We start from the raw sequence: 13,932 nt of genomic DNA on the forward strand, positions 1-13,932 counted from the left end.
TGAAAATCTAGCCTAGGACTTTTTCAGCTTTGGCAATTCTAAGTTTACGTGATTCAGTTGAGAATTTCTAGAAAATCTCAAAAGTATTTTCTCCCGTTATGCTACAAAAGAAAGAATGTTGGGCTTTTCTAGCTTCACTGGCACTGTGAGGAAGGTCTGAGCTGAAACACCTGATTGTGAGTTATATGCTACAAAGCATGATGTAGAAATGCAGCATAAAGATGTCTTTTGTACATGCCTCTGAAAAATATGTCCAAGAAATGAGTTTTAGTGACTGTTTTTATGGTTATTTCTGTAGGTCTTTACAATGTAGCTGACAAAAAGTACAGTCAATGAAGCCATTTAAAAACACTGATAACAATTACATTCTACAAATTCACTTTATCCATAGTTCACATAATTTGCTGCAGCTTCTAAATTCTGAATTAAGCAATAGCTAAATCATATATTGCTTTGTGATTTAGGTAAGAAAGTAAAGAAAATCAAAGAATAAACAGAGGAAATTTGTGCCAGAATGAAAACTGGGTGATTACTTTAGGAATTCAGACAGTTTGAGAGAAAGAAAATGGGGAAAGGAAGCATTTAACTGGAAAATACAAGAATTGCATTTCTGTGTATTTCCTTTTCCATTACTAACTTGACATTTCTGTGGTGACGCATTTTCAGATAATACAGAAGAAAGCAAAGAGGCTGCCAACCATATACTGGGTCATCTCTGGAGAACTACCCAAGAATGGTCAACCCATACAGCTATGACACCACTGCAAGATAATACAATTTTTAAAATGGCAGTGAGAGGTGGGTAGAAAGAAACCTATAGTTTGTATTGCTATAGGGCTGTTTGATGGTGACAGGATTAATAAGCAGTAGCTCAAAATCCCTTCCCATTAACTAGTTATTAGATAGCTATAACGTCCTGTTCTAAAGTCAGATTGTATCTTACAACGTCCCATCATTGCTGCAAGTAGGCTCACTTTATCAATGGCAGTGGTAGTAAAAACATTTCCTCTGTTAACTGTATCACACATGTATGGCCAAGTAGTACTTTCTTTGTACAGCTTCTAGCATGCAAGAGATCTAGTCTGCAACTGGATCTTGCAGGCAGTAGTGCAATAGAAAAAAAGGTCTATTACCAGTCTTTCCTGAAATGCATGCCGAGCAAATTTGTCTTGACCTTGTATGCTTTTGTTTTGATCAAATAACGTGGCCATCATTGCTGACATGCTTATTTTCTAGATGAAAAGTGTTGGTACAAACATAACACCATGGCCCTGTAGGTATCACAGAAACACTTGATCCTCTTAGCTTTTCTGCCATTAGAAACAGCTTACAAGTTGCCCAAATGTCCAAGCTAGCATCAAAGTAATGATGGAGTGAGGCTTGTAAAGGCCATAGCACTGGATAGAAATTTTGTGGTGGAAGAGGTATTCAAGACTGCTTAGTGCTGCTTGTGGGAAATTCAGTGTTGACTGGATATAGTGAAGAGGGAACATAGCTCATTACCTCAGACCATAGACAGGTCATAATTTTTTCCAGTGCACACTAGCTTCACAGGGGTTATTTGGCTATTGCATCATCCCTCTCAGCAAAACATATCACTGTTGATGACATGTTTGCAATGATTTCTCCACCTCTTTCTTAAAAGAGAAAGAATGAATTAGTGGGAGAGATTAGGAAAGATCAAAAGTGCTATGGCTCTGAAGGAAGTCTTCCACTAGTGCCAGATGTGCTGCTGCATGAGTGGGGCCCAGGGCACTACAACTGCAGAGCTGATGCTGTAGCATGGGAGAAACACGTGCACACATGCATATACACTCACATACATGCAGAAACTTCTAGTGGGGCTGGCGTGACTGGCAGCCCATTCATTTTTCCAGATTGATGAGAACCAGATCTGTTGAGGCAGTGCTGTGTGATGTCTGTCCAGACTCAGGGCATCTGGAAATTTACAAAAAATGTATTGTGTTTTAAGAAAGGTGAAGGAAGCCTGATCTCTGATCTCAGATGAAAGACAGAAGGTGATGGAGCAGAAAGTGGCTTAGAAGACAGATGTCTGAAAAGATGCTGTCAGATAATGGCAGCTGTCAGCTGAGTCAGTGGCGGAAACCTGGAAAGGAGTGTGGGTGAAAACAGACAGTATGATGAACCCTCCTTGTGAACACTGAATGAGAGAAAAGAAGTTCCTTCAGGGCAAGGACACCTTGCAGAGTATATACAGATAACAATGTGCTCAGTATTGAGGCAGATGATTGATGCCTTCATGAACATGCCAGGAAGAATACCCTTTTAATATGCAGAAAGAATTGAGATGAACACAGAACATCATTTGGTCTGTTTGTGCTCCAGACTGTTAGGTTTGGGATATATTGCAGTGCCATGCCTGCAGATACAAATCAACATAGAGATTTGGAATTGCTTTTACCATGGCAAGATAACTTCAGGAATAACCTTTCATATTAATCCCTTCTGCTCTTCTTTACCATGCAGAACACATGGATGCTTAAGCCATCCTTGAAGAACACAAGTTAACTGTGTCCCTACAGAAAATAGTATAGCAAATCTTTATTTCATCCAGGTTAGAACCTGTTCACCTCACATATATGAAATGCTTGCAGTGAGGGCTGACCTAAGGTCTGGGGCACCTCAAGGTGCCCCAATTCATGAGCCATTGTTCTTTCTTTTTTTAGAATAACACTAGACTGCAGTTGGGTGACCATTACCTGGGTACAGTAGAATTGGCAAGCAGGTAACTCATACACATCTGTATCATTCAAGACTATGCTTCACCCACAGACATTTTACTAATGACAGAAAAAGTAATGGCAATTAAAATAATTCACTATGGTTGAAAGATATATTTAAGTTTTTCCTCTTTCTTCTATAATGCTGCTTAAGATTTATGAGCTATGAGGTGTAGTTTCCTTGCCTGAAATCTCTGTTGGAACAGTGCAAACTCACAAATTAAAGTCAACTGCATTCTCAATGGAGTTTTTCTCCAGCATTGTTGAGAGAGTGTAACTACAGATCAGTAAGGGTGAAAACTTTAAGCTCAAGGTTATAGTGGTTATGGAGACAAAGAAACACACTAAATTCAAATTCAAGGAAGAGCTACAAAGGTTGAATTATTTACCTGATTGTTGCTGCTGTTTTCAGAGAAATGAAATATATCAGGTTTGCCTCAGTCTTAGGATAGGCTATGAAGAGAATCAGGCAGTAAAGCACTTTGTAATCATAGAACAGAATATGATGTAGAATTGCAACCTACTTACTTTTCCTCTTATGGAAATAAATTAGTAGTAGTCAATCCTTTTTCCTTTTTCAGGGTTCAAATTTCAATCCATCTTTGTCTAGCAGCAGCACCAAGATCATCAGTATGTCTCCACTGATGACAATTGACCTATAACCAGGAGCAGAGTTCTGAATGGAAGGGTGCTTTCCATGCCAGACTTATTGCCTGGCATGTTGAAAAATCAGCTTTATAGTGGTGGGACTGAGAAACTGTTATACAAACCAGTGTCATAGTGGGGAATGAAACCACCACTTTGCATAGCATAACTACACTACTAAGGTATTTGTAAAGAGTGTCCATTCAAGCACAAAATATGCTGCCCTTGAAACAACATCATGGCACTCAGTAAATGCCGAACATCCAAAATCATACCTACAGTCACAAAGGTTTCACTGCCTGCTACCCTGTGCTTGTCTGAATGGCTATGAGCAACACCACAGAGGGCCCAGAACAGGAAAAAAAAAAAAAAAGGAAAAAGCAGACCAAAAGTTTCCAGCATCCTGTCTCTATGGGAAAGCGCAGTGAGCAGGGATGAAAAGGATTTGTAATGTTGCAAACATTAGAGCTTTCCTACTGTTTAAACCATGCTTAGTTCAGGAAAGCAGGACTTGCATCATGAGGAAATTATCATAAAATGGTGTTGGAAAAAATGAAATCTAGTTCTTAACCATACACATTTCCTTTGAGAAAAAAACACTTATTTTAAATGTCGACTTTTCACTATCGGGCAGCTGCTGTGCAGTACCAAGGCTTTGCCATCACATGGCAGCGTTAGAGCCTGGCAGAGACTGGTCACAGTATCACAGTAGCCCAGTACATTAGAGGTTGGAAGGGACCTCAAGAGGTGATCAAGCCCAACACCCTGCCAAAGCAGGATCACTTACAGTAGTCCACACAGGAATGTATCCAGGTGGGTTTTGAAAGTCTCCAGAGAAGAAGGCTCCAGAAGAAGAACCTCTCTGGGCAGCCTGTTCCAGTGCTGTGTCATCCTCACTGTAAAGAAGTTTTTCCCCATGTTGAGGTGAAATCTTCTATGTTCAAGCTTGAACTCATTGTTCCTTGTGTTATTACCGCACACCACTGAAAAAAAAGAGCTTGGCCCCATCCACTTGACACCCACCCCTCAGATATTTATATACATTGATGAGATCCATTCTCAGTCTTCTCAAGACTAAACAGCCCCAGGTCTCTCAGTCTCTCTCAAGTCCCCTAATCATCCTTGTGGCTCTCCGCTGGATTCTCTCCAGCAGGTCCCAGTCTCTCTTGAGGTCTGGGCAACCTCATGAGTCTCTCCATTCAAAAGAGGTTGTGAAGCTCTTGGCACTGATGGTGACTAAGTAAGTGGAGGGAAACAGGCTGTCTGGCTTTCATAGCTGTAGAGAAAAGATTTACACTGTATTTCAAACCTATTACTATACAAAATTATAAAATTAAGTCCCACTAGAAATAGTGTATTCACTACCTCATGTTCTCTTCTGCTGCTTACTGAATGCTTCTCACACTCCCACAGCTTTGTCAGTCCTCCCAGACTGCTTCCTTCCAAGGAGTTTCCACTGGTGAGTAATGCTGTTTTGCAATACAGGATTAGACCTTCTGCATTTGGCCTCTCTGGGTACTGCTGTTACTAAACATGAAAGTTCAGTACACAAAGTCCTGTCTAAGTACAAAACTTCTGAGTGGTTATGGGCTATGGTTATTATACACAAACAAATTTTGCTGCAAGTACACTCTGCCTGTACTCCTCTACTGGAAACTAGAGAGAAAATTTGCATGCCCTAGTTTTATATTTATTACACAAATTCTTAGCAAGTGTATTCTTGCTTTCCACTGAACTAATTTTGTTTGAATGCTTTTTATCAAAGCTTTGCTGTCTAGAGTGGCTTGGAGAACGTATGGCATGGAGCTCTTTTCAATGAGAAGATAGATCAGAGAATCTAAAGCAAGAACTGAAACTCCTGTGTTTCAAATTGTGATGCCACATCTAACACTGGACAAAATTCTGGCAAGAGAATTCAGGGTTTCTGCACAAGACCATGCATAGTTCTTTAGCCCATGTTCTCTAAGTTACTGATCTGCAGATGCTGGTCACAACTGCCCTTTCCATCTTGAAACCACACTAGGAAATTCATGGAGACAGATGTAATTTGAATAGAGATGCAAGTGCAGCCCCACAACAGGGAAAAAGCAAAGGGTTTTGTTGCCTAATGATTTGAAGAAAAAGAACTCTGAAGAAATATGAAGTAAAAAAGAAGGATCCATGAATTAAAGTGTTTCATAAAAATAAGGACAGTGTTTGAATCCAGAACATAATTCAGCTGAACATCAGGAATCTCACTTTCACTGAATGTCAGGCCACCTCTGTACTGGGATGAATTTAAAAACCTGTGTTTGGGCACTTGTTTTGGAAATGTAATTCTCTGTTTTCTCCAGATCTGAATTTTGACAGCAGGAAAACATGTGTTCCAATTCTTCTGAACCACCTTCAGTGTGTTGCCAGCAGAATAGCACTTGTGCGATATGTACTCTCTTCTTCTCTGCCAAGAAAATTTGGTGGGTCTTTGCCTTTGATGTGATGTAAATTTGTACACTGTTAAATTTGTTCTCAGATGACAGCTGCCTTAGAAACTGTCACCACCATTCAGTTTTTACTTTAGATTATTTTTCAGATGTTGGGTTTTTTCACTTACTCTGCCAACCTCGTAAACTCAGTCTGCTGTCTAAGATGGGTTCTTACTGGATCTGCATCACTAAGGAAGACTCCATAGCTCACGCTTTGTTAACATCACTGTGAGCTGAGGAAAGATGATACAATGCTTGGTCTTCCCCTTAGGTCTCAATCTCCTCTGCAAAAAGCTGGGAAATGTCAGTTTACCTACAAAAGCAGGTAGGCTCTTACAGAAAAAAGTAAGTTAAAACCTTGGACAACTGAGTAGTTACTGGTTTCACATTTTCCTTTTTTTAAGGAACTTGTGATTTTGTTTTCAGTTGGTTAATTTCATATGAACCACAAAATAAAACCAGGAAACTTCTGTAAACACTAATTGCTTTAAAGAGACAGTGGAGTTACAGTCAAGATAAAAGTGTTTTACCAAACAAACAAAGTAAGGGCTATCTGGTGGCTACAGTCAACATATGAACTAAGGTCAGTGGTGGGACATTTTAAATTCTCCACTCTATAGGTATTTTAGGATATGTATGAAACAAGGTTTTATGTAAAGTCACAGGCCTTGGAATCAGATATTATAATGCTTAATAAATCTGGGACTTATGTTTACCATGAATATTACTGGTATAACAACCAGGATATTGAATTAATTAATGCCCAAATGCTATACTATTTCTCTATATCCAGAGAAAGTCAGACCAGTAAATTATCATCAGAAAGCTCCATGCTCTACAGTAACTAAAAAGCCAAAGGCCACTGAAGGACTGACTGCTAGGAATATTCCCTGACTAGTCAGATTCACATTTAATCTCTCAGTGGAATTGAAAGTGAAGAATAATGGAAGTAACACTTAGGCAAAACATGCCATTCTGCTACATTATTACAATTTCTCTTTATTCTTACACAATTATAACAGCCAAAAGGTCAGGCTATGAAACGCCAAGAACATCCCCATGGTTTACCCATTAATCCTGAGAATACATAACAAGGACTGCATGGGCAGTCATAAAATTTTGAAGAGCTATGGTAAATCTCTCTGCAAATACTACATTCATTTTTACAGTAAAGCAGTTAAGTGAAATATAAACAGGTCACTCCAGTGAGGAACTCATATAGACTATAATATTATGCATTATTATAATGTCTCTCTCCCAATCCCTTTTGCCTTCCCAATAGTATTTCTGAAAGCAGAAAACATGAAGGTCAAGAACTGATATTGCCAACCATCAACTAAGTTTCATTCACTCAGCTTTGCTCATTTCAGAAGTAATTTAATTGTTTTCTTGTGAAACACTCATCTGCAGTTTTCTGGCACAGCTGCTTGACATGTCAGTTTGACACTGCTCAGAAGCCTCTTGCTAAAACTCAGCTCTGTTGATCAAAACCAATACTTATGTGCCATGAAAATGGGTAGTATGACATGAAACAGAAATAAATCAAAGAGAAACAGTTCCATCATTTTCTCCCTAAATTATAACCAGCAGAGATCAAACATGCAAACTTGACAATTACATATACAGGAACAGGCAAAAGACTGTGATGTTTGTGCATTTTTACTGTCCGTTTTCTTTTTGGTTAAACTTTCAAGAATAAATCTTTATGAATGAAATCCCACAAAATCGTTGTTCTGTTTTGGTTTGGTATGGTTTGTGTTTTTTTCTATTAGAAAAATACAAATGCAAACCAGTAAGGTTTATTCTTAGCCTTTCATTGACTTCTCAGGTTATTTGGGAGGATTAGTGGTATTTATTTGCACAGATACAAGACAGAACTGAGACAAGGTGGCTCTTTTTTCCTTAGCATTTACAGTTTGCATCACTTTTTTTGCAGCCAGATCCATAGGAACTGACTTTTACACAGAAGTGTAATTAAAATTCTGTCAGCATGGCTGTGCTCTGATCTAAAATGAACAAACATTTTTCTGTCAGATTATGGGCCCTGAGTGTAAATGAAAACCCAAAGTCAAGTAGTTTTCCAGCTGGAATTTAATATCGGAAAGGACTCTAAGTGACCCAATTCAGTTTCCTCATAGCTACACACCAGAGATACTAGTTATCAAATGGAGAACCATCTACAAATACCTGCTCTGACACCAGCCTACACTTTTCAATGGAAAGATGATGTTGACAACTGACACAGACAACATGCTAGCTGCCTGCAACCGCAGAGCTTTGGGTAAGCAAAAACACTAACCTGGGCTTGCAATTCAGATCATACCCTATGCTGCCAAGGGGGACACGGCAGCTCATCTCACTCCCACAGAGAGATGTGGAAGCAGAGACAGTAGTAGATGAGAGAAAGATTAAAAATATTAAAATTACATCACATGACTGAACAAGGGAAATTTGTGAGGAAAAAAAATAACCAAGATGACAGTCTCACTAATTTCCTCATATATCAAAGAATGTATCTCATGAAGTACACCAGGCAGTGGAAAAACAGAAAGGCAGGAAGCAGTGTGAGGTACTGAGGTTGTGTAGGCATCCAACCTATTCACTTTAGCATTCATAGTGACTCACTACTGACAACAGCAATCACTCAGTTGAAAGAGAGGGAACTATATGGGCTTCACATACATCATGCCCTGTATGTGTATCTACTTACCATCAGCAGAGAGAGGCCAGTAGAGGGCAGACCCATACCCACCTCCCATTATTTAGCCCATGATTAGTTGGCATGACCTTTACTGTACAGTTCTGATATCTTAAGGCAATGCTCTAAGCCAGTTTGAGTTATTTTAGGATTTGCAAATCTTTTTACTTGATTATATATACTATAAATACATGTGCTATGGTTTTAAGAGGCATGAATTGTGTGTAATATAAACACGTTTTCTATAGATAGGAGATTAACTTAATAATAAGGAAGGATGGAAAATTAATTTAGCAGATACCACAACGAGAGAATTTATTAGTATGTGAAAATTAAGCCATGAGTGTCCTACACAGTGGTCATCAGTAAATTAAATTATCAGCATTGTTTTGCTTCATTATGTACTTCATTTATACTGAAAAAAATCTTACCTTCCGCCTCTTACTAGATTTTTTTCCCTAGATCCTGGGGCTGCTCAGTTTAATAAAATAGAAACTACTTGATTACTCTGCCAGTTTCAAGCCCAAATGCTAGTCCTTATCTTAACATCAGGGTAGATTTGCATCATGTTAACACTCGTTATGGATAACCACAGAAGGAAAAAGTGTTGAGGTTGTGCAGCTGCACAAACCATTGTAACACTATAAGCTGTTACTTGGAAGGTTGTGCACTTGTACCTTTAGTCCTGTATTTTATCTGGTGACTGTTGAACATAAAACACAAAAACAGCTCTGAATGGAGGAGGAGAGGGAACCAAGGACTCCCTTTTAGAAAGCAAATATTCTGCTTGTAAGTTGGAATGCATGTCGAGACCTTTAAATAAGGCTGCAAGTGACCTTTGGGGCTTAAGCAGCACCTGAGCAAGGCTCTTCAGGTTCACTGTTTTGAGTTTGCATACTGGAACTCTGCCTGACTTCCCTTATGAGTATGCTGATTCTGAATCACACTGTGCAAAGATCCTCAGCCTAGTAATACGTGATCTGATGTCTCTATCTTACCATATATTTTTGAGTATATGGCAGGTTCAGCATCTAACCTTGTGCAGTGTATTATTCTGTAAACACAGAGCCTAAAATCTTTACTGAATTTTGATTGCATTTCCCAAACAGCAAAACCTAAAGGACTTACCAAGATTCATATTCTCAAAGGTTTAACATCCCCACAGATAACACATATGCAAAAATAGTCCCCTTCTTTCCCATTGAAGGTTTTTCACAAGATGCTGTGGATCATGACTGTAAACCTGAACATAACTGCATATTTGGCTGTGACCTAGAAATACTGTCTGCAATGTCATTTCTTAGCACTAAACTTTAGAGTCATCCCATCATTGCCATATAAGGGGATAAGTCAAATCTTCCCCCAAAAATCCAGATTCCAGCAGCATTCAACAGCACAAACTGACAGCAACAAACCACTAGTCAGAGAAGATGAGTTTCTCTTCCCCACAGTTCCCAATTCATGCAATTCCCACAAGCAGCAAGTTCTCTTATGGGCTCTAACAAGTGAAACTCTGTTAAGTGCCTATGAATATTGAATTTTCAACAATCATTTCCACGTGTATTCAGATAACATAAAAAAGCTACAAAGCCCTTCTTACACACAGTTGCAACTACTGCATTCCAGTCAAATATGACTGCATCAATTTTCTTAAGGCATGCAGAGGCATTTCAGGGATTTCTCAAAGCATTCCAGATTCCCTACAAAATATGCTTATGTAGCCTACTTCATTGACTGAATCCTTAAACTGAGATTGTGAAAAATAACAGGAAACTTTCCCAAAGCTAAAATTATATCACTGAGTCTGCTGACCTAATGAAAAATGTGGGGGCACTGGTCTTATCTACCACCTTACACAAGCAGTGTATTCTCACCTTACACAAGCAGTGAAGTCCAATGGTAAATATCTACTGTACTTGAGAAGTGAGTTAACTAGGTCCTCTATCAAAAAGAGAAATTGTCAAATAATTTTGAAATAATACAACAGACTGAAAAAGACCTGTGTGTAAAGCAGACTTACCAAATGCTATCTACTTTCCAGTTTTCTTCCTTCTGGTAAAACTGCTGAAAGCTCAAACTCTTGCAATCGTACTGCAAGCATACTCACCACAAGCACACTCATTGCAATCATGCATATCCCCCAGTCTTAATTTTCACCTATGCAAGCATCAAAACAGTCTCAGGAATACTACTAGGGGTCCCATGACTAAAGAACTTTTTTCTTCCAAACCTTAGAAATAAACAAGCTTCTTTGGTGATCCTTCTAGATGTCTTTGCAACCATTATTGTATCTTATTTGTGTCAAATATATATTTCATGTGCAAAATAAATGAAATAACATGCTGAATTCTTTCTTTGTTTATATACTGGTTCAGAGAATAATTAGGTCACTTTTCCCCTGCCAAAAATTTCAGCTTCCAAGTTACCACCATCCTATACTTACATGAGATTGTCAGCCTCTTTAACTGTGAACACCAGAGAGGCTGTGAGCTGCAAATTAGTTTTGGGACAGAGATCCAGGCCTTTTATCTGTCACATCAAACTTAGCCAGAGAAACTTAGTATCAAAGAAGCATAAGGCTTGTAAATTATGCAAAACATGAGCAAGGCAGTGATAATTTCATTTACACTTACTGCTCTTAAAGATCATAGAATCATAGAATCATACCTGATGAATCTGTATTGGGTTTGGCTGGGCTGGAGTGAATTCTCCTCACAGCACCTTTCTAGTACTGTGTTTTGCAGTGCTGTAGCTGGTTGTTGATAACACACCAGTGTATTGGCTGCTGCTGAACAAGCATCCAGGCTGTGCTTTTCCAACATTTCCCTGCCCCAAGAGTTGCTGAGGGGTGGGCAAGGTCTTGGGAGGGGATGCAGTTGAGGCAGATGACCCAAACTGGCCAAAGGGGTATTCTGTGCCATATGATGTCAGCTCACACACAAGAACTAAATGAAAGAAGGAAGTGGGGGGATATTTGTCAATGGTGTCCGTCCTTCAGAGCAGCCGCTACACTCAGAGCCCTGCTTCCTGATGATGGGAAGTATATAATAACATCTCTCTTTGCCTTTGCTTGCCATAAACAGCTTTTGCTTGTACTTGTAATTATTATTAAATTGCTTCTACTTTACTACTGGGTTTTATTATATTTCCCCCTCTCCCCTGTCCACCTAAGAAGGGGTGTGATAGAGAGGCTTTGGTGGGCACTTGGCCCCAGCCAGGGCCAAAACACCACAGAATTATATGACAAATTTAATTAGCAAAAGCTGAGATAGACATAAAGCTATTTCCAAAGCATCTTTTGAAGAATATTGTAATTTTCTTTCAAGTATTCAGATAGTTGATATTGTTAATGCAGACAATGAATAACTTTTAGAATTTAAATGCTTCCTCTTAATTGATGTTCTTGTAATTCTAGTGCAGTTCCAGAAAATCTCTCCAAACTTGCAACATATAAAAATTACATGCTATGTATTTCATATATCTCTTTATACATTTACATAATTGTTTATATAGAAACAAATGTATTTGCTTTATGTGGATTGCTTCTTTGTATATTATGAATGCATCATAAGAATTTAGCTCTAGAATAAAACCCGTAACTCACTGATAAATTGGGGGAAAATATCTTTCAATGTTTAGAGCTGTTAGTAGTAAGAGATAGAATTGGCTAGGTCATTTAAGGCCTGTAATGCACGTATGATGGAATTGCGTGTTGAGCTGTACATCCTCTTCTGGAAGCTGCAACACACAATTTTGGGAAGAAGTATCACTTTACTGCTCTTGTGAATACAGTGATTAGTACATAATCTGAACACCTTTTCAGGATTTTTTTTTCCCACATTATATACTTCCACAGAGTTTGTATTTTTATTTTCACAGAATCACAGAAAACATCTGGTTGGATGAGACCTCAAATACCATAAAGTCCAACCCTCTAACCAGCACTGAAGGGTCAACACCAAAACATGCCCCTAAGCACCAGGTCTACATGCTGCTTAGATACCTTCAGGGACTGTGACTCCACCATTGCCTTGGGCAGACCATTCCAATGTTTGATAACCTTTTCAGTGAACTGTTTCCAAATATCCAGCCTAAACCTTCCCTGGTGCAGCTTGAAACCATTTCCCCTAGTCCTGTCACTTGACACCAAGGAGAAGAGACTGGGCCCCTCCTCACTTCAACCTCCCTTCAAGTAGTTGTAGAGTGTGATGAAGTCTCCCCTCAGCCTCCTCCAGACAGAATTTGAAATTCTTTGGCCTGTGTCAATGCAGAAGATTCAGGTTAAATATTAATTAACCCCCCCTGCATTCAGGCCTATAATTTACTAGAGACATATTAAATTAGGACAAAAGTTACTCTTGAGTCCCGTCAAAGCAGTGCTGCATTTTGCTCTTTAATCTAGGTGATTTAGGGTTTTACCCCACCCTTCACTGGAGCTGATGTGATGTACTGCTTGCCAAGAAAAGGTACAGGGTGTGATAAGATCCAGCATGCACTCCACCTGCATCCCCAAACGTGATCCTCCAACTGCTAAAGAAAGAATTTTCACAGAGTTCATCCAAAATGCCTCTTGGAGTATATAAAAGCAATAGCTTTATTTTGGTAAAAAAGATACATGTAGTTTCCACATTGAAGTGGCACAGTGGTTTTTATATGTCACCCATCGCCCTGATATCTCAACATCTCTAAAATGTTTTGAAATAGAAATTCAATCTCCACTACACCTTCTCTCTTTACTCCCAAAACATGGAGTAAGCAGTTTGACTAGTGAGAGTAAAGGGCTTGACAAGTACACAGCTCAGTTATTAAGTGTAGGAAATTGGTCAGTGTGTGGTAAAGGCACCATATGCCCAGAATTATGCCCCCAAATACCAGCCAACTTGTCCCAACATGTTTTGGTTAAGTCCCCACTTCCACCCTCCTTCCTGGAGTGGGGGACAAAGGCCCAGGAGCCAGCGTGTCTCCTTGAGAGGTAAACAACTACATGCTCCCATCTCATGGCATGCTCGTGCTCATGCTCCTTCCATCTAAGGGCATAATTCTAGCTTCACACTTTCCGTAAGTTAAAGCAGGTTGTTGACAAATGTGCCCATTGGCCAGATCCAGCCTTGAGAAATCTACAAGTACTACCTCTCTTGTTTACCAATTTGCTCTCTCCTTTTGCTTTCTCTTGCTTTGCTTGAGCTACGTAAGCTTGCAGCACCTAAGTCTTCTCACTCCCACATGCAAGGATACTAGAAGCCTCTGCAACACGGAAAGAAGCCAGCTCACCAAGCTGCTCAGTGGAACACCAAGGAACCAGCAAAGAAGATCCCTTCACTGAAGCTATGAAAGCCAGCATCATAAGCCCAGTCGCGTCTTTGAGAGGACTGGAACCCCAAAGGTA

The sequence above is a fragment of the Indicator indicator genome, chromosome Z (assembly GCF_027791375.1).
Source record: "Indicator indicator isolate 239-I01 chromosome Z, UM_Iind_1.1, whole genome shotgun sequence".
Classification (NCBI taxonomy): Eukaryota; Metazoa; Chordata; class Aves; order Piciformes; family Indicatoridae; genus Indicator; species Indicator indicator.